Source organism: Phyllostomus discolor, chromosome 5, assembly GCF_004126475.2.
Source record: "Phyllostomus discolor isolate MPI-MPIP mPhyDis1 chromosome 5, mPhyDis1.pri.v3, whole genome shotgun sequence".
In the NCBI taxonomy this organism is placed as follows: Eukaryota; Metazoa; Chordata; class Mammalia; order Chiroptera; family Phyllostomidae; genus Phyllostomus; species Phyllostomus discolor.
Window position 1 is genome coordinate 28,060,323 of NC_040907.2, and position 20,329 is coordinate 28,080,651.

Genomic DNA, 20,329 nt, shown 5'->3' on the forward strand with positions numbered 1-20,329 from the left:
ATGCACTGATGAATCAATGAATGAACAACACAGTAAGTTAGAAGTACAGCCTCCTGTGACTCCCACGAGCCAGGTATTTCCCCCGTAACTGCCCTCTGTTAGGAACGGGAGACCAGGCTGATGGAGTTGAGCACAAGCCTACACTCAACACTAGTCTCCAGGCCTCCCGTCCTGTCTCCGAGTCCAGGATCTGTTGGAGTGGAGAGCGCTACTGGCTCCGCCCCCTGTTCAGCCGTCAGCTCTCCACCAGAGCTGGAGTGATGTCATGAAGAGGCTTCTTGGCTCAAGGATGGCTGTTTACAGCTTGGAGTGTACCCTCTTCTCAAAAGTCTGGTGTTTGCAGTGAACTGGTCCGTTTTTAACTTAGTAGAAGCTAACGCACAAATACGGCAGTTGTTTTCGTTATCATTCATTTTTCACAATAACCACTGAAACTACTGTTTACTGTTCACCTACCCTGTGCCAGCCACAGATATTTCATAAGAAAACTGATACAGATGGTCCCCTGCAATCCATGTAGCCACCTTATAGGTAAGCATGAGCTTCCTATATTACAGATGAGAAAGTTGAGGCTTATGGGAGCTAAAGGAACTGGGCCAAGGTACACGCTAGAAAGCAGGAGATGCAAACTCAGGTGTGGGGTTTCATAGCCTGTGCTCCTGCCATGGGGCTCGTTTGGGCCTGGGACCAGGAAACTGGAGGCAGGGGAAGGACCTGCCGGAATTTCGGGTCATCCGGCTGGCAGGGCTTCTCATCCCCAGCCTGAACTTCTAGCACCAGGTGCGTCTGCACATGCCCAGATGCCGTCCCCAGAGGCTCTGAATCAGATGCCTGGGGTGGACTAGGAACTCTCCCACTAAAAGCCCTCAGGTGACAGCAGAGAACATCCTTGGTTAAGAATCACTGCTTTCAGTTCTCAGGAGGTCATTTTCTCACATCTACACCTTCTTCTAGAGGTTCCAAAATGTTTCTTAAGAAATTCACTTATTGGTTTACAAAGAATACCACTGCCTTGTAATTCTAGGTTTCTCAACAAAGCAGCGATAATTCTGATCATCTGCAAACGGGGTGTGAAGGTCTGTCTTGATTAACTGTGGCGATCGTTCCCAGACAGTGTGCTGTTTATGAGAAAGACTTTGGAGCCCAATGTCCTGTGTTGGAGTCCTAGCTCTGCCCTCTAACAGCTGTGCAACCTTAAGGCAAGTCAATTCAACAAAAATAGTTGTTCGAAGCCTGCTGGGATGGGAACACCGAAGATTCAGAAGTAGACCACAAAAAGCTGCGATCTCTCTTAGCTCCAAGTTCCTCATCTGTAAAATGTGAACAAGCAGCTCCTGGGTGCCTAGATGTGCCAGGCACCTGCCGTGCAGGTTCTCACTGCACACCCCCAGGGCTTCAGGAGGTAGGTGCTCCCATATCCGGCTTTGCAGCGGAGGAAGCAGGGACTCAGGGGTGAAGCAGCTTGGGCGAGCCTGCAGTGTGGCAGTGTCTGAGCTCTCTCCACCTCCACCAACCCCCTCTTCTCGCACCCTTCCCCACTTGGCAGATGAGTCCACAGAGTGAACGGGATAATAGGAGAGAGTGCTCTGCAGCCGATCAGGAACCGCACAGATGTATGACATCATGGTTATTAATAATGGAAACAGCACAACTAATTCACGACCCCTCCAGATGGACCACCTGAACTGCTGCAAACCTCCTGCAAATAGAGCATCAGATTCTATATGGTAGAATGGGGAGGGGCCTTAGGAGTCCAACCTTTTCCTTGTTTCTGGGTGGGGGGTAGACAAGACGGGAGGACAGCCTTGTGAGATAGCAGAGGCAGCCCCGCCCCCTCCCAACCCAGGATGTACCCAGTCTGGCTTTGGTGATTGAACCACGAAGATAATCAGGTCCCAGGTTAAACACCGGCACTTGCCCCACCTCCAGAGGACGCTGGTAAGGGAATCAGCAATGAACTGCATGGATGGCCTCTCCATACCCTCAGCCCAGCTCCTTCCAGCCCCAGGGTCTTCATACCTGCTTCTGCTAGGAATACTCTTTTTCTGAATCTTTGCACGTTTTTATTATTCAGATCTCAGGATAAATGTCAACTCGTTAGAGAGGACTCCGCAGGCCCCATCTTTAGCTCCCCCTATTCCTCACTAATGTTCACACTGCCTCGTTTGAGATTCTTCAGAGTGTGTGACATTACCATTATCTTGTCCATTGCTATTCATGCTCCCCCTTCCCACTGGAATGCAAGCTCTGTGAACAGAGGATTAAAAAGCTTTGATTGCTAGAATCCCCAGAAAGGTGTCTAGGACCCAGCAGATACTCCACAAGCATGTTCAGTGAATCTCCTTGGATGCTTGCCTGGGTCACAGACATCCTAGAAGCCAGTAGTCACTCACTCACTCACTCACTCATTCACTCATTCAATAAATGCTTATTGCACCTCTCCTCCGAGCCAGGCGTTCTGCTAGGCACTGGGGACTCATTCCAACCACACAAAGGAGCCCAAGCCCCTGCCCTGACAGAGCTCTGATGGCTGATTAAAACAAACAACACAGTAGAAGCCAGTGCCAGAGCAGTCACATCACATGTGATCAAACAACAGCTGACTGATAAAGGGAGGGGGATAGGTAAGGCACAAAAGAGGAAAAATGGGGAAACCGAGGAAATGCAAACATCAGATTAGACCTGCAGGTGTTCCCCATGTGCTCAATACTTATCTCCGGGAGCTGGTGCCAGGCACAAGCTCTGTGGATCTGGGGACAGGGGGACACACGCATTGCCATGAGTGCCTCCTGGCTGCAGCCTAGAGCACAACAGGCGAGACGGGTGTGTGAGAGAGTGTGAATAGGAGTAGGTGTGTGCATGTACAGGAGCAGGTGAGTGAGCATGTGTGCATGTGGAGGAGCATGTGTGAATGCATGTACAGGATGGAGTGTTGTGGACACGTGTGAGAGCGTAGGGAGAGACGCATTTGTGTGTAGAGGCGGATGTGTGAGTGTCGGAGTCGACCTGTGTGTGTGTTTGTGTCTGTGATGACGCCGGCACCATTACTCTTCAGCACAGATTCCACATCTGGTTGAACCAGACATGCTGAAGTCCCTGCAACAAGTGGCACATAGTGGGTACCCTGTCACTATGGAACCCATTCAACAAGAAATCATTTGGATTCCTATGTTTTTCAGATTCATTCTGCAGAGTGTCCACATAAAGCAGCAAGGCTGGTTCCAAGAGGAGAATTCTCAACTTCCGAATGCCATTGATGGGTGGGAGCAGTGGATGAGGACCCTGGGTCCTGGTCCCTGTTTTACCACTAGCTATTGGGCGTCTGTGGATCACTGTTTTGCTGTGTGATCTCATGTGAACTACTCAACTTCTCTGGGCTTCTGCCCACTCTTCATTAAAGAAGGCAATTACAGCTTAGCTCTCAAAGTTTGGTTGCAGCGCTACACCACCACACCACCGGCAGCCCCCGGAGCAGTTTCCTGGAAGAGCAAGCATGCGTGACTCGAAAAGAGGCAGGGTCACCTGGGGGAAATGTTGGGTTTGACAAAGGCAAGCGTGTTCTTTATTGAGTGCTTCTCATAGCCTTTAACTTGCCAATATTGATTGCGATCGGCCAAAATCATCACAGGGAGCTTGCAGAATTCGCTAGACTAACTACAACAGGGAAACCTTAACTCGCGGCACAGCCTTCAGAACTAATGTTCCGTGGAACACACTGTGGAGGATCCGCTCTCGGGCCCCTTTTCTAGCAAGTGACTGGACAGAAATGGTGTTCGGTCTCCCTAAGTCGCAGAGCAGAGCCATGGCAAATACCAGCCCCAAATCACCGAAACCACAGCAACTGGCGTGTGCACAGGGCTGTACACTTACTAAGCAGTTTCACTTACATGAGCCCGTCTCCCTGAAACATTGCTCTGAAGACCCTCATCCCACGTTCAGATGATAAAATGCAGCCTGAAAGAAATTAAGGAATCTGCCCAGAGCCACCACATGAAGGGCCCATAATTTGCCTTTGTCAGTTTCCCCTGTGTCTTTGATCAAACCGTCAATAAAACATGATATGTTTTATAGATATAAGCAATTCCAGGCACTGAGCAGAACCCCTGAAAGACGCTGAGGCCGAGGACACCTGCACTTGTTCTGCAGCCCCCACCGCCCCCCGCCGGAGCCCAGGCACCCTGCACTGGGTGTGAGGGGGAGGGGAGGGTGCTCAGAGAAATGCCAGTGGAGTAGCCGCTGCTTTGGAAACACCCAGGCTGTGAGACTGGGAGTAGCTCCCTGCCAGTCACCACACCCTCCCGACTGTGCCAGCCAGGTACAGCGCACCCCCCACCCCCGCTGGACCCCCAGTACCGGGTGCCATGCAGCAAAGAGGGGTGGAGTGGGAAGGACCAGAGCACTACTAGTTTAACTCACTCCCAGGAAGTCCAAGGAGCCCAAGGTTGGTGGCTCTTACAGTCTGAAACTGCCACCTCCAGGGGGAAGCATGGTCAGGGCTGCCAAACCCATTCAGCAGTTCCCACCAGCGTGCTGTGTCCCTCGGTGGAGGGGAGTGCGAGGCCTGGGAAGAGTGGCGGCTGAGGGTCTGCTCTCGGGAGGCTGTGCACGCCAACGGCAAGTGGGGCCGTGCCAGGTGTGAGGGCATCGAGAGAAGTGTTAATGTCGGGATGCTAGTGTCACCCTAGGACGGTAACCGACGGAGTGTTGGGGAAACACAGGCGGAGAGCGCGTGCACCGGACAACCCCAGGCTCCGGAGGAGTCCCGGAGGTCCCGGGAGGTGGCACCGACACGCTCCAGCACTCGCGCCCTCGCCCTCCCGCCCAGCTCCCGCCAGTCCCTCCGCAGCCACCCCAGCCGGGCTACTTGTCTGCTTGGAGGTGCCGGCCCCCTGGGGCTGTCAGGCCGCAGCGGAGGCGCGGTGCACCAGCGCTCACTGCTTACCTGCGGGCGGCCGGGGCTCCGCGGCTCTGGGCTGGACTACGCTGCGCTCGACTGGGCTGCGCTGGGCTGCGCGCCCGGCCTCCGCGCGCGCCTCGGCTGCGCCCGCTGGCTCGCTCGCTCTCTCGGCTCCTCCCGGCTCGGCTCCGCCCGGCGGTGCCCTGGGCGCTTGCTGGCGGCCCACGCGGCGAGGGGTGGGCGCGGGGCGGGCTGGCGCCGGCGGCAGGCGCGGCTCCGGGCGGCCCCACGGCCGCTTGGAAGCTCCTTATTTGGGCAGTGATGTCAGGGGAAGTCGCAGGGGCCGGACCACCCACTTCTTTCCATTCACTCCCTAGAGTTTCCTGTTGCCCAGCCCCAGGGACCCCGGCGCCCGCACGCCTAGGGCGCCTCTCCTCCCTCTCGGCCTCCGCAAGCCTCGCCTCGCTGCCAGCCGCTCTACGGTCACTGCGCGCCCGGGTCTCGATGGGCCGGGGCGCGGCGAACAGGCAGCAGCCGGGGGAGGGTCTGTATTTGGGGAATCCCCGACTCGTGGCGGCCTTGGGCAGGGAGGGTCTATGCTGCGGCCTCCTTGGTGACAGGCCATGTCACTCTGGGCGCCGCCCCTCCCTTCGCGCTGGCCCAGGCTCCCGCGCTGTCATTTCCTCCCCAGCTCTCCGGGGAGGGCAATCAGGGAAGCCCCGGAGCACCGCCAGGGCCAAGCCTCGCGGAGCCCCGCCTCGGCCGCACCCAGGCCGGCGGGTGTCCATCGTTGTCTCGAAGTGCTCGCTCCCCGCCTAGCTCCCTGGTGCCAGCTCCGCTCCAGGAAGCCCTCGACTCCCAAGGCGGGAATTCGCCTTAATGAGTACTGGGCGGGGCAGGCCTGGCTAGGCTTCCCTTGGCTCCAACTTGGGGGGTGGGGGTGGGGGGCAACCCGGGGCTTCCCATTGGCCTGAGTTTACCAGAAGCTGCGGGATCCCAGGTCTTGAGACCTGAGTCACACAAGCTTGCATACTTGGGCCAGCCCCACTCAGGCCCCCATCTAGGCATTCCCTCTTTAGAGAGAATGGAACTGTACTGTAGCGATTCTATACACTGAGGCTTAGGTATGCCAGGTGATTTGCCCAAGGTCAGGTCTCTGCAGAACCAGAGCTGACCCTGGCTTTGGCTGACTCCAGGACTGGCATCTGCTGGCCTGTAACAACCTCAGGAAGTTATGGGGCCTGGGGCCAAAGTCAGGACTAGACTTAGGCAAACGAAGTGCCCAGGGCACCGCTCCCTCTACCGGTCAGGAAAGTTCAAGGACCCACAGAGTGACTGACCACTATGCTGACAAGGGCTTCTAAGAAGGTTTCTCAGAGGCCCTGGGCTTCCTCTGGCTCCAAAGTGATGGCCTCAAATTCAAGGCCATGCCTGTCACAGGAAGTGGGTTCCATCTGACCAGAGGCCATCTGGGCCCAGGGCACATGGCTAGTGGCCCTGGAGATTTCTGTGCTTTCTCCATAAAACAGCTTCCAACAGAGCCTCCTCCCTTCCCCCAAAGCCAAGTCAGAGCAAATACACCCCTTCCAGACCTATAGCTTCAGTGGAAGGAACCCCGACTTCCCTAGGGGCACCACACTCCTAGGTGCTGGAGGAGGAAGCCGTAGCTCGGGGCTTGCGAGGAGTGGGGACGCGTAACTGTGGCTGGACAGGGGGCCGTGCATTCGTGCGCACAGTTGCACACTGGCCAGTTGCCAAGCCCAGTTGTTCTGCGGATCGCCACCTCCCCATTCTCCCCCGTCTTCCTTCAGAGCCCAGTCCCAGCTCTCCCTGGGTCATCCTCTTTCTGACAAAGCCCCAAAGAGAAGGGCCACTCTCCCTAACCTGGCATGCGAGGCCCCACTGGCCAGCTGCATCTCTTGCAGCTCAGCCGCCTCACCCCCACACAACCTGGCACCAGCTTTTACTCCGTGGGGGTCTCTGCATAGACTCTTCTTCTGTCTAATACACTCCTGCTGCCCTTCATACCCCAAATCAAGCCCACTCTCGATACAGACCCTTCCCATGATCAGGGCAACTGGGACAGGGTGAAACTTGGGGCAGGCCCGTGCCCCTCACTGCCCTCTTGCCTTGCCTCACCCCCACTGTCCCGCTTACTGTGCTTGGCTGGGAGCAGCAACAGGCAGGAGAAAGTGGGTGTCCTGTTAAAATCTATATGCCCTGAGGGGTGACTTTCTGTCCTTGTACAAAGGCTCAGATGACAGCCATGCTCTTGCCCCAGGAGGAGTTTCCTCCCCAGGCTCTGAGGGGCCGTCATGGAACTTCCAGAGGGTTCCTCACCTTCCTGTGCCGCCACAAACAGCTCAGTAGTTCCTGCCTCTAGAGACGCACGCATCACCCAAAACTGCAATCAGCTGGGAGAGACCCCCCTTTTCTCAGATTGGGAGTTCAACTTCCTTGGCTCTTCTCTCCTGCCTGGACCGATAAATTCACAAACATTTGTTAAGTGAATGAGTGATCCTGGGGGGCAAACGAAAGACACACTGACCACAGGAGAGGCAGGATGGTCCGACTCAGAGCTCTGGTGGAGGTGCCCAGAGGCCTGACAAGGGCCTGGGATGGAAGGTGGCGTTTCCTGCCAGACAAGATGAGATGAACGCTCAGGAACCTGGGCCAAGGCGCATTCCCCAGATGGCTGCCCCGCCGAGGCTCGTTCCTTGGGCTGCTCCTTTGTCCCCACTTTCTGTGGCTTGGGATCGTCTCCCCCTCCCTTCTCATGGCAAAGTCCTGTGCAACCCCATCCAGGCAGCCTGGTGCATCCCCATCCCAACCTCACAGTCCTTAACTGGCCATAGCAAGGTGGGAGGGAACGGATGACATGAAGTGCAATTTATCAAGCACCGACGCAATCACACTGGATTCCCCTAAACCCTCCAAAGATCCTCCAGCCGCACAGGCCCCATCAACCTGTGCCCATCCTCCAGCCCAGGAGTGTCAGCCCAGGAGCCTTCACCCAGCTCCTTCCACAACCAAAGCTGTGTCCACCTTGAGACTCAGCCTTCGACTCCATTCTGGTGCCAGTTCTCACTGGAGGCCAGAAGGTCTCAGAACCTCAGACTCAGGGCCACAGGCTGGAAGCTGGCAGCCCTACTTCCAGGCTAACAGCCTGAGCCTGACTCTGGTCATGAGCCGTCACTGCTCCCCCAGACCCCGGGCACCTTTCCCACCCCGAGGCTGGAGGGGCACCAGCTGGGAAAGCAGGTGGTGCCAGGTGCTAGATGCTTCCTATCAGCCCATCCCCTGCATATAACTGGGCCAGGTCTTGAGAAATTCCCAGATCTTGGCCCTGGGGGCCTTCCTACATTCCTTCATTCCTCAAACATGAATCAGGCCCCTTCCCTATTCTGGGAACGTGCAGCACACAAACCTGTGGCCTGCGAGCCCGGTCCCAGGATGGAGACCAGCAGGTAAACGGATTATCCCAGAGCAGCCGCAGAGCCACGCTGCCCTGAGCCAGGCGTGGGGCGAGGCAGAGGGCACACACGCAAGGTGGGAGATAAGATGCATTCTACTTCTGGGGCTCCAGTTCAGAGAGACAGTCTGTGGTCCAGGTGTCCCAGGCTAATCGGGTAATTGCTAAATGCTTGTTTCCATGGAAACACACACACACTCACACACACATTGGGCTTGGTTTTGCTCTAAAGCCAACATCCCGCTGTAGAGACTTTACAGGATAAGAAAGATTAGAGCTGAGGGCAGGGCTGGCATCTGATCTGTCATCTAGGAGGCTGGCTGTCTGTGAAAATTTGTTTCTAGCTCCTAACAACTAAATCACAGATCCCGTTTGGGAATGCGCTGTCATTCCTAAGGAGCTGTGGACTGCCAGAGTAGCCTCGGGAGAGCTTTAAAGAAGGCACTAAGCCACCCGCCCAGCGGGCCCTCCAGGTTACTTGCTTAAATCTTATACTTACTTACCAGCCACCCCCCCCCCCCCCCGACCCTGCCTCCCATGGCTGTGATTTCCTGGGCTCGGATGCATTGCGTTGTTTTACTATTTGTGAGTATGCACTGTGTGTGTATGTGCAGGTATGTGCATGTGTGTGTGTGTGTGGTGGGAACTCTCCCGATAGACCTGTTGCACACATGCAACTTCATTTCTCACGGAGACAGTTGTAACAATTGTTGTTTCTCTCCTGGGAGAGAGGCCTGGGACTCTTACGGTTTATGGAGTTTACCTCTGCAGGGGGGCGGGAGGGGAGGTCTCAGCCCCAACCTCTCTCCCACAGAGGCCTGTGTTTCCGGCTCCCTGACTCAGTCTGGTATTGCTTTATCCTTAACTCACTTCAACCTGATTCTGTGGATAACAGTGTGGGCCTTGGAGCTGCACAAAGTTGGGTTCGGATCCCAGCCCCACACTCACTGTGTGACCTTGGGCATGTTACGTGGTGTCACTGATCTTGGCTTCTTCATCTCAAAGGGCTGCTGTGAAGATTTGGCAAGATACGGCCATAGAGTCCTTGAGAGTGTACCCAGCATCTGGCAGGTACTCAACAACAATTGTTAGTTTGTCCCCACGTTGTGACCTGGAATCCTGTTCCTCTCCTACTTCTTGTCTTTGTTAACCGGGGCACCCACATCCCAAGCCTGAAGCCATCATCTCCCAGTTACAACAGCCTTCTCCTTGGTCCCCCTGTCCCTCCAATCCATTCTCCACGGAGGTGGAACTCTCCAAAACAAATTCAGCTGGTTCCCTGCCCAGCTAAACTATCCTGTCTATCAGTGCATTCTACAACGGAGCCTCAGTTTACCTATCTAAGCTTCCCCTTCTCTGCACCATCCCCATCCACCCAATGCTCCCACCACACAGAATCACTCACTGTTTCTGAGCCTGCCAAGTGCATTTTGCACATGCAGTGTTCCCTACACTGTTCCCTTTACTCATATCTGCTTGGCTGGCTCCATTCAGCCTTCCAGGTCAGCTCCGAGGCCACTTCCCATATGAAGCCCTCCCTGGTGCCCCAGGTGGCCCCGTCTGCTTCCTTCTCCATACAGCTCCAGCTCTTGGTACAGACTGCCCTGGCATGTGTCCCACAGTGTGTAGCCATTTTATTCACGTATCTGTTGTCCCTTCAGATTCTGAAGCTCTGTGTACAACCACAGCTTGCTCAGTGCCGGGAACCTCACAGGTATTCAGAGTATGTTAAGGAGAGACTTCTGCTCCTCTGGCCTTCCTGTCTAGTAAACAGTTACAAGAGGCCAGTTGGCCTCAAGCCCATTGACTAGTTTCCCCCAAATGACAAAAGCGTCCTCTATTCTTACAGTTCAGATGGAGGCTTTGGCTCAGCCCGAGCGCTGTGTCTGCCTCATTCTGGCTTTTTACCAGCATTTCTGGGGACTCCCGCAGAGCCTTTGGGCCCCAGGTGGGGAGGGCGGGGCCTTTGCTTCCAGAAAATCAGAAGGCGCACACTCCCCTGGCAGCTACGAGAACAGGTTTCCTCCACGCCAAGGGACCGGCTTGTAAGATCATCAATAGCAACAAATGTTGACTCTGCTCACGGTTCCGTGCTTGCTGATGGGAGGCGCCGCAAGCAGAGTCAACTCCCAGGGCCTGAGCTGAGACCGTCCGGGGGGGGAGTCCTGGCTCTGGCTCTCATCAGCCACCTAACTTCCCTGAGCCTCACTTTTCACAGCTGTAGAATGGGGAGGACCACACATCTCAGGGGAGGACTGTGAAGATTAAATAAGAGTTAATAAAATCATAGGAGAAAATGCGTTTAAGTATGAAGAACAGAAGCTGGCATGCAGTAGATGCTTGGTAAAGGAAGCCCCCCAACTCCACTTGAGCTCTTGTGGGAGACTCTGATGCAGGGGAGAGTGAGAGTTTAATCACATCAACATTAAGATGAGGGAAACAGTAATAGGTAGAACAAGAAAGAGAGTTTTGGGAGCAGCAAGAGGGAGAGGGACATTCTGGGATGGCCTTAAAACCTTTTTCCCTCGTGTGACTTTGATTTGACAGTATGGCTACCACCCACGCGGCCAGCCCAGGGCCAGGGGCAGGGGGCGGGCAAGGGGCTGTCAGGAAGGGGTCCTGAGCAAGGTCAAGGAGGCACGCTGGGGCCTCTGCACCGGACAGCCTGGCTGACGAGAGGATGCACACACTTGGAAAATTACTGTGATAACAGTGAATGAAAGAAAAGAATGATGCAGAAGATATAGAAAAAGAGGGTGAACATGGGAAGGGGGGGCTCAGTTGGAAGGCTACCTTTTGGAGCCTCCATCTAACAACAAGGAGGAAATCAGGAATGGTCTGGCTCCACCCCTTCTCAGGCTCACTCCCTTGCAGGCTTTCTCATCTCTCCAGGCGGAAGAGGAGGTCACCAATCTTCCATCCTTCGGCTTTGGACCCTCCTGCAAGGAGGGCCGGCCTGAGCAGGATCGCCCGCTAGTTCCCCCGCTGCAGTGTGAGCTTTCGTATTCCAGGCCTTCGCTCGTGCTGCTCCTTCACCTGGAAACACCTCCTTCTCCTCCCGTCCCTCCACCCACCCTTCCCTTCAGCTCCTCTAGTAGCTCTCCTGGACTGTGTTGTGACTCATTCTGTGAGGTCGCCTTCAAAGGTCCTGCTTTTCTTCCTTATTTCTGACCACCCCCACCCTCAGTGGCACCAAAGGCCTTCTTCTCAATGTTCCTGTAACTTGCTTGGCATATGTCATCGGAGCGTTAACTATATGATAGTAAAGTGTTTGTGTCTGATGCCCCCCCCCCCCCACCAGGTTGGGAGAGATCTGAGGGTCTATGCCTGGCACCTAGTAGCTGTTCTTCCAGAGCACCTAGAAGGCATTCTCCTGTGCTTCCCATAGCTGAGGAACACAGTGGCCTCTGTCACTCCACCTGGAGTGCACAGGAAGCTCCATTGACCCCAAGAACCCTAGGCACTGAGCGCAGTCAGCCATGCTTTTTCCAGCCTGAAAACGAGCCCTCTGAGGGCTGTCTCCTCCAGGTCCTCCCACTTAGCTCCTGGATTGGACCCTGACCTCCAGCAAGCATCCTGGGGCACCTCATGGGTACCACTCAGGAAGGGCTGGGTCAGAGGAGCGTGAGAGCAGAGACAAGGGTGGCTGGCTGGAAGAGCTGGGGACCTGGGGAGGGAAATGTGGGCACGTGGATTTGGCGGCCGGGTTTGGGCTTGGTGGTGAAGGATCAACAGCAGTTTGGGGGGTGGGGTGGAGGGTGTAGTGTTTAATTTTATGTATCCAATTGACTGGGCCTCAGGGTGCCCAGATATTTGGCCACACGTTATTCTGGGTGTGTCTGTGAGGGTGTTTCTGGTGAGATTAGCATTCAGATTGGTTGCCTGGGTGAGGCAGATGGCCCTCCCTGATGTGCTGGGTCTCGTCCAATCTGCCAAAGACCTGAATCAAACAGAAAGGCAGAGTAAGAGGGGACTCCTCAGCCTCACTGTTGAGCTGGGACAGTGTTGTTTTTTTCCCAGCCTTTACATTCCGACTGAAACATCAGCTCTTTCCGCATCTCAAGCCTACGGGCCATCAGCCCGGAACTCACCCCACCAGCTCTCCTGGCTCTCGGGCCCTAGACTCAGACTGGAGCAATGCCACTGGCTCGCGTGGGTCTCCAGCTTGCCAGCTGCAGATCTTGGGGCTTCTCAGCCTCTGTGATCATGTGAGCCACTTCCTTATAGCAAGTCTCTGGGTCTCTCCCTCTTTCTCCCTTTGTACACATGCATGCACGTAAACAGGATATGTGGATATAAATATATAGATCTATCTATCTATCTATCTATCTATCTATTTATCTATCATCTATCCATTTATCTGTCTAGCTAATTGGCTCTGTTCCTCTGGAGAACACTGACAAGTACAGAGGGCTAAGGTGTGAATCCCCCAGATCTCAGGAGGGTCCCACATTCCTTATAGGAGTCCCATTTGTCCAAAGACTCTACACCAGGAGTAGGGATGTTCCATGTCCTCTCTAGAGCTGGCCCCACTCAACCTGGGAGAGCCTCTTTGCACATGGGCATAAGTTGTCACTCCTCCGTGAACCCCTGGCACTCAGTAGGGAGCCTAGCACCCAGTAGGTGCCCAGTGATGCTGACTGAACAAATAGATATTTCACACTTATTTGGGCAGCCCTTTGTTGTTTGGGGACAATCACACGTGTACCCTCATGTTAGCTCCAAGGCTGTGTGTGAAGCAGGATGGGGACCGTCGGCCCCAGTTACCAGAGGAGAAAACAGAGGCCCAAAGAGGACCTACGGGTGGTCCCAACAGCAAGGACCCACCTCCGAAAGGGCCGAGAAAGGATGCTTTCCTGGGTTCAGGTGCCTCTACCTCGCCTGAATACAGACGTTCTCTAACAAATGGTCAGTGAACCCCTGCGACAGTCCAGGCCCCATTCTGGGGGCCTAGGGAACGACATCAGTGAACAGAAGTCCCTGTCCTTGTGGAGCTTACATTCTGGAGGGAGGACACAGATAATAAGTGAGAAAAAACATATGTCCGTGAATTATATAACATCTTAGAAGGAAGTGTATATGCCAGATACACAAAGTGAAGTAGAGCAAGGGAGTGAGGGAAGCAGGGGTGGGAGCGGGTCACAAACTCAAATAGGGTCGTTACGGTCAGCCTCACCGAGGAGACGTGGCATTTGAGCAAAGACTTGAAGCAGACGAGGACTTGAGTAATGGAGATTTCGGAGAGAGATCTTTACAGTCAGAGGACAGCCAGTGCAAAGGCCCTGAGGTGAGAGTGTGTCAGGCAAATTCCTCGGGCCCATGGGCGATATTGAGAACTGTAGTTTCAGGAGAAACAAATGAAGGCCACGGCGGGGACCTTGGCCCCCATGGTAGGCCCTCCATGGATACCACTCCTCCCAAAGAGCAGAACCACACTTGGGCAGGCAGTGGGAGGGTCCGGGGATGCCTGCACAGAGGTGGGAATAGCGGACAAAGAGCAAGGGGGAAGAGATTTTCTTTGCCTGCCATTCTCCTCAACTTCGGCCAGACACCCCCGAGCTCCCACCTCACCACTCTAGGTTCCTGTCTTCTTGATGCCTGGATTTGGAGTTGGGCCCCAGACCCACTTGGACCCTCACTGGTGGGGGTGATGTTAGACAGGTCATTTAACCACCTAGGGGAAGCCTTCAGTGCCGAAATCACATGCATCCCGCTGCAGAGGGGGGGAGGCGCGGCGAGGCTCTCAGGGGAGATGCTCCCTCTCAGGGGATTTGCGAGGAGTCGACCAGGTAAGGACGGGAAAAGCCCTTTAGACTGCAGAGTGCTGGACCCCTGGCTGGCTGTCACGTCGCCACTCAGCCTCTATAGGGAGCAGGGGCTCCTGGGCTACACAATGACAGATGTAAGAGGCAGATCAGTTCCCGCAGCCTAGATGAAGTCACAGTCAGCAGACTAATTTTAGATTGAGCATCTGCTCTTCCGTCCCAGAGATTCAGCTCTGTCTGGGATTTGCTCCGTCTGGGATTGCCAGGGAAACAAGCCCTGCTCTATGGGCGCAGACTCGCGATGCCCTGGTCAGAGCAGGCCGGCGGGCCCTGCTGTGGGCGGCCTCCCAGAGGCCGGGCCACACCGGGACATCTGCGCCCTCCTCACTGGTCTCCTGTCTCACGGCCAGCAGTCCCGGATTGCTGGGGGCGCCAACTCTGCATTCCATTCCACCTCTCCCGAAAGCGGGTGAGTCAGAAGTGGAGGTCTCCATCAGAACAGAAGGACCTCTTGGAAAGGTGTGACTCTTCGCCATCCCCACACCCCCAGCTCCCAACTCAGGCCCTAAAGAGTTCATCCCAGACCAGTAAGGCCCCAGTAAGACCAAGACCAGGAAAAGCACACAGGAAGGCCCCACTGTCTGCAAATCTTCCCAGAAAGGCTTTGCAGAAAAGGTGACTTTTTTGAGTTGGACTTTGAAGAGTGGGTAGGTAGGTGTTTATTAATGGAAAAGACAAGACAAGATCACCAAGACAGGGGAAATAGGTGAAGAAACAAAAGCTTAGAAGGGCACTGAGTGTTTAAGAATGGCCTGAAGGGAGGGAGGGAGGAGAAAGTGGGAATGCTCTGTGGATGCGGGTCACTGGGCCCTGGCTCCAGGCTAAGGAGTTGGGTTTATGCCTACAGGCAGGAGCGCCTGGGAGCGGGCCTTTGTAGCCCCTGCTCTGACAGACGAGTGTGGTGGCTTCCAGGGTGAAACTCAACCCCCTGGAATCTGGGAGGGTCGGCCTTCCTTGTGGCCCCCTCCAGGGCCTGTCTGGTCCTACAGGCCCCTCCCCCACCTCCCCAGCACTCCGGGTGCACAGCTAGCGTGCTGGAGTTGCACCCGAGGGCTGGGGCAGGCATCTCCTGACACAGCCTCTCACTGCCACCCTCCTGGCCAGTATGGTCCCTTCTGTGTCCTTGCCTCAATCCCCACTTCCCATGGGCAGAATCCCCTTTTGCTTCTCTGGATTCCGTTTCTCTACCTGGCACTGCTGTCTCAAGATTCCTCAAGAAAGACCCTGCATTTCGCCACTTCCTACCTCTCAGGACTGCCCCGTGGCATGTAGGAAGGCCTTGTTTGAGGAAGGCACATCGTGTCCTCTGGGTTACAAGTTTCCACATTTTCTTGTTGAATTCCTTTAACAACACTCGGAGGAATTTTGCATCCTTTTTAACAGGGGAGGAAAACGGGTTTGATGAGGTGAACTGGAGACTGCTGACTCAGCCAGGAAGTAATGGAGCCAGGGTTTGGACCCCAGGGTGCCTTCCACCAGTCCCCCCAGCCTTGCTGACAGAGCCTGAGCAGCTGGTGCCAGAGTGCAGGAGGTCAAGGTCTCTGGCCAGGCTTGGGTGGGGAGTGGGGAACTGGAAGAGGAGGAAGTATGGCCCAGAGGCCCCACCTGGATGCCCTGGAGAAAGAAGGAGTTAAAAGCTTATGTAAAGAGATTTGCAAATAGATTCTCCAAACAACATTTGGATGATTTAAGTGTTAAGGAATCAGAACCATATGGATTAAATGTCCCTGATGTTACGTATGGTTTTAAAAATTAGAAGGAAATGTACCGGCAACACACACACACACACACACACACACACACTATGTAAGGCCAGACCACATTTTTAGCTTCGTGAACGTGGAGTTATTTGAAAACACGACAGAGTATTCACCCAGCTTCTCCCAGGCTGGCCCTCCCATCCCCCCCACTTCTCCCCACTAAATGGGGCTCAGCTCCCTCCCTAAAGACGCAGCCTGAGAAAGAGACTTCCCAGAACAGCAGGTCTGCGGCTCTAACCACAGGACAGTTGGAGCCAAACAGCTGGGTCAGGAACGGCTGGTTGGGGGCTCCCAGAGGCCAGATGGGTAGTCACAGGTGGAAGGAGACGGTGGGAATGCCAGTTCCCCAAGAGGGTCTGCAAGTACTTTAGAAGAACAGGTTGAGTAGCTTCGGGCAGGCAGTTACTTTGAGGTGCAGCGATGTCCGTTTATAATTGCTTTTGTGCCTCACTCAGGAGTCCCAGCAACGTTCAAGGGAAGAGTTACCAGCCTCGCTTCATGGGGGAGGGTGAGGTAGGGGGTGGGAAGCAGGCTCAGAAGGGCTGAGTGCCCTGCACAGCTGGCAGGCAAGGGACCAGACCACATAGCCTGGGTTTCCTTGTCACACACCTGGGGTTAATCCTACTTCACCTCGCTGCTTGAAGCAAACCAAAAATACGAGCCTTTGTCCAATTTAATTCTGAGCAGTAAAAAAGAAAATTGTTACCTCCTCAAAGTTGAAGACTTATCTGGCAGGTTGTTCCTGAAAACTCCCAAATACAAAAACATCAGGTTTGGTTGTGAGTCTCAGTTGCACATGCTGAGCTGGGGGCGAGGGAACATAATGCTTAGCTTGGAAAAAATTAGACCAAAATTGCATGGTCGAGTCCTGGTGGGGAAGATAGATGATAAGAACAGAAGCCACCACATGCAAGGTCTTCTGGGTGCCAGGAGCGTGGTACCTCCCTGAACCCTCACCCCAGCCTATGCAGGGGGTGGAGTTGCCTCTTTTCTACACAGAGTGAAACACAGGTGCCAGAGCCTGGGTAACTTTCCCGAGAGTACACAGCTGCATCTCTAACCCAGGAGCCTCCCACACCAGGCCAGTACGCTTTTCCTAAACCCAGCTGGCTGGAGCCAACCCTCTCCAAAGGCTTAGCTAGAAGCAAGTTATCGGGAGAATTAACGCCCCACAGAAATATACCTGGCCTGGTATCAGGAGGGCTAGTGCTCAGTCTGTCTCCTGCACGGCCAGGTCCCCTGTGTGTTGTCCAATATGTGATGTTTGTTAAATGATCATTATGAAATCAGTGGGCAGAGAGAGAGGAGGCATTCCCTCCCCTTCCCGTTTCCCCATCCCTCACTAGTGCCATTGTTTTGTGGACACAAATGAAGGCTTTCACACTGATGTATTTACCCTGGTGACACTGTCCTGTTCAATGGCATGCATGCTTAGCCTCCATCCAGACCTCTTGGGGTGCTGAGTCCGAGCTGGAGATATTCCAAGGACGTGGAAATCTCCAGGCAGGAACCAGGGAGAGAAGGAAAATGGGCTCGGGGTGGGGACAGAGGGTGAGACTCCAGCTCTGGAGCGTCTTCCCCATCCTGTACCCTGGACATCAGCTGAAAGTCTGCAGCAGATCCGATCGTTGATGGGCTTCTTGTAATGACCTATTAACAGGAAATCCTTATGTCTAGTCTTATCGCAGGCTGACCTGGCCACAGGCCCTCAAAGATAGTGTCCTCATATTGGGATCAGATTGAGTCACTTTTCAACAGCATTTCTCATGGTCAAATGTGTTGGGAAACACAGATTATTACACAGGCCATTTGGAGATTCCCCATGGGCATCTGCAGATGCAAGACAGCAACCCGTCTTTAATTCATACTTATACTGGGAAAGGACAAAGCCCACCCTCCCACCCCCCGCCAGCCAGGGATTCCATGCCCTGAATCCAATTTTCTAGCACACAGATTTCTTACAATTCTGGGCACAAGTAGTACATGTGGTGCCCTTTGCCCGAATGCTCTTCCTTACCCACTTAACTCCTCTCTCCAAACTTGAATTTCACCTTGTACCTTACCTTCTCAAAAAAAGCTCTCCCCAACTCCCGGCCGAACCTGTGTATATTCTCTATATACTCTCTCAACACCATATACTTTGTCTCCAGAGCCCAAGAATGGACATTTATAACTTCTTTTATTGTGTGTAAGTTTTTGGTCTGATGATTGGCTCCCTTCCTGAAAACAAGCTCCATGACCAGGGTGAAGTGTGTGCATTGCTCACCATCGAAATCTCTAGAACCTGCCACAGTGGTTACTGGCCCATGGGAGGTTTCCCTCTCTGGGAGGCAGGCCCACGGTGAGACAGAAGAAGGCAGGAAGGTCCTCTGTGACCTGACTTTCCTCCCTGAGCAGGGGGAGGTGGAAGGAGCAGGGGACTCAGACCCCAGCCTCGGGACTCAGAAGTTCATTGTCCGAACCTGACAAGGTCACAGGACGCTTCTGAGCCTTGACATCCTAATCCGTAAGATGAAAAGGATGTGCCGGTACAGAATGGCCTACGTTTTCATGACACATTATTGACTCAGGCCCACGCTTCCAGTCCCAGGGTAACAGGCCGCACTGCCATTTGTCTGTCCTGCACCCTCTCCTCCCGTTCTTCTGGTACGAGTTACTCAGGCCACTGTCATCACAGTCCCCACCACACTGTCCATTGCAGTGGGCAGGCCACCAGCTTGGTCAAACACTACAGTCCCAGGGCCCGGAGAAGTCCCCTGACCCAAGCTGAGCCAATCAGAGCACCTCTCAGAGATATTTCTCAGGATAACAACTGGGAGGAGGAGTGCTTTTCTATCCAGAGTCACCAGCTGGGACAGTGAAGGCCAGGAGCTGCCAGGGGCCCGTGGCCTTTCTTCACTCCCTCCAGCCAAGGTGTCATGCTACCAGGAAGGGGAAGCCCAAAGGCAACAGAGGTCAAAACAGAGGTGAATAAAGATGAGACATGAAAGGCGGACAAGGGTCTGATGACCCGGGGACACGGCATCACTTCCTGGACCTGGCCATGCCTGAGGTTCGCCCTCCCCCAGCCCTGTAAAATGAGACCAGGAGACAAAACTCAAGCGTTGTCTTCCCCTCCCCTACTCGCTCTCCGCTTAAACCAGAGAGAATTCAGTTTCTTGCCTTCACATTTAAAAAAATGCTGCCTACTTCCGTCAGGGCCCGCAGCACTCAGTAATGATAGACAGCAGTAGTGACTGTGAGCACGCAGGGAGAGCCCTGCACTACTGTCACCTATGTCACCCTGTCCAATATCATGACCAGCCTACATAGTCACAGAGACACACGACGGTGTGATGGAAGGTAAGAACGCTAGAAGAGGGTGGTAAAGACCTGGGTTCTAACACTGGCTCTGCCACACTCTAGCCGTGTGATGCTGAGCTGGTTTCTGAACTCCTCTGGGCTTGCCGTCCCTCCTCTGTGAAAAGGGGTGGCCGTGCCCACCTCAACGGCTGCCATGAGGAATGCTGAGACAAGACCAACGAAACTAGCCTGGCAGTGTTCCTGGCCAGGAGGGCCTTCACAAACAGCGGCTGAGACTGCCAGGTCTAGAGGTCCTTTCTAGAAAGACAGTTTCATAACGAGATGTATGAGTGAGTGTTGGCCACAGGTAAAAGAGGAGAGGAGTATGTAAGAAAACCTCCCAGCTAGAGTTTGACATTTGGCCATTGGCCACCAACTCTGCAGGGACACAGGCGGCTGATGGGCCTGCTTCCCCACATGCCGGGTAGTCAGGTGTGTCCCCAGGGATGGCAGCTCCGGCTAAGCGCTGTGGGTCAGAGGCAAGGAGTCTGTTTATAGTTTCCAGTTGAGTCTAGGCTGCTTCCAAGTCTCCCCTGGACAGTGTTGAAAGGATGGGCCAGGACTCCACAGAGGCTGAACTTGACCTGAGTCCTCATCTAATGGATTGTTGGCTTTACTGGGGTGAGGGCCAGGTGTACCCCCCAGTGCTATGCTCTCTGGGAAACTAGACAGTTGTGTCACCTTCCAAAGAGCAGTTCCGAAAACTGCTGCGCAGAATCAATATTTTGGTTGCATTTTGCGATGCAGCTGTCAGGGAGATTTCCATTGAGTGTGGTTTACAGGGCGATTCTCCTCTGTTGTTTACTCCCCGCCATCCCCACAGCGCGTTCCTGGCAGGCATCTGCGTCTGCTGCACTCTCGGGCCCCTGGGGCCTGGATGCTCCAGTCCAGAGGGAGGCTGAGCCGCCGGCCCTTCAGGGGGCCTCATTGCGACAACACATTAGGCAGTGGGCCGCTAGACACTCCCCACTCCTCAGCTCAGCTTTGCCCTCCTTAGCCAGCCCTGGCCATGGCCGGTGCTCTCTCAGGAGCC

The 20,329-nt window shown here is 54.5% G+C and overlaps 1 protein-coding gene across 3 annotated transcripts in view; it reads right to left on the bottom strand.

The window, feature by feature from the left end:
- The window catches only part of HIVEP3 (HIVEP zinc finger 3), a 424,903-nt gene that overhangs the window by 108,564 nt on the left and 296,010 nt on the right, over nucleotides 1-20,329 (bottom strand). Inside the window, exon 1 of one of the 3 annotated variants that reach the window (XM_028513009.2) lies at nucleotides 4,943-5,751. The exons of the other annotated variants lie outside the window; for them this stretch is intronic. The gene's annotated coding sequence lies outside the window, so the exon portion shown is untranslated. Of the gene's footprint in view, nucleotides 1-4,942; nucleotides 5,752-20,329 lie in introns of those variants that run through there. 3 annotated transcript variants of the gene reach the window in all.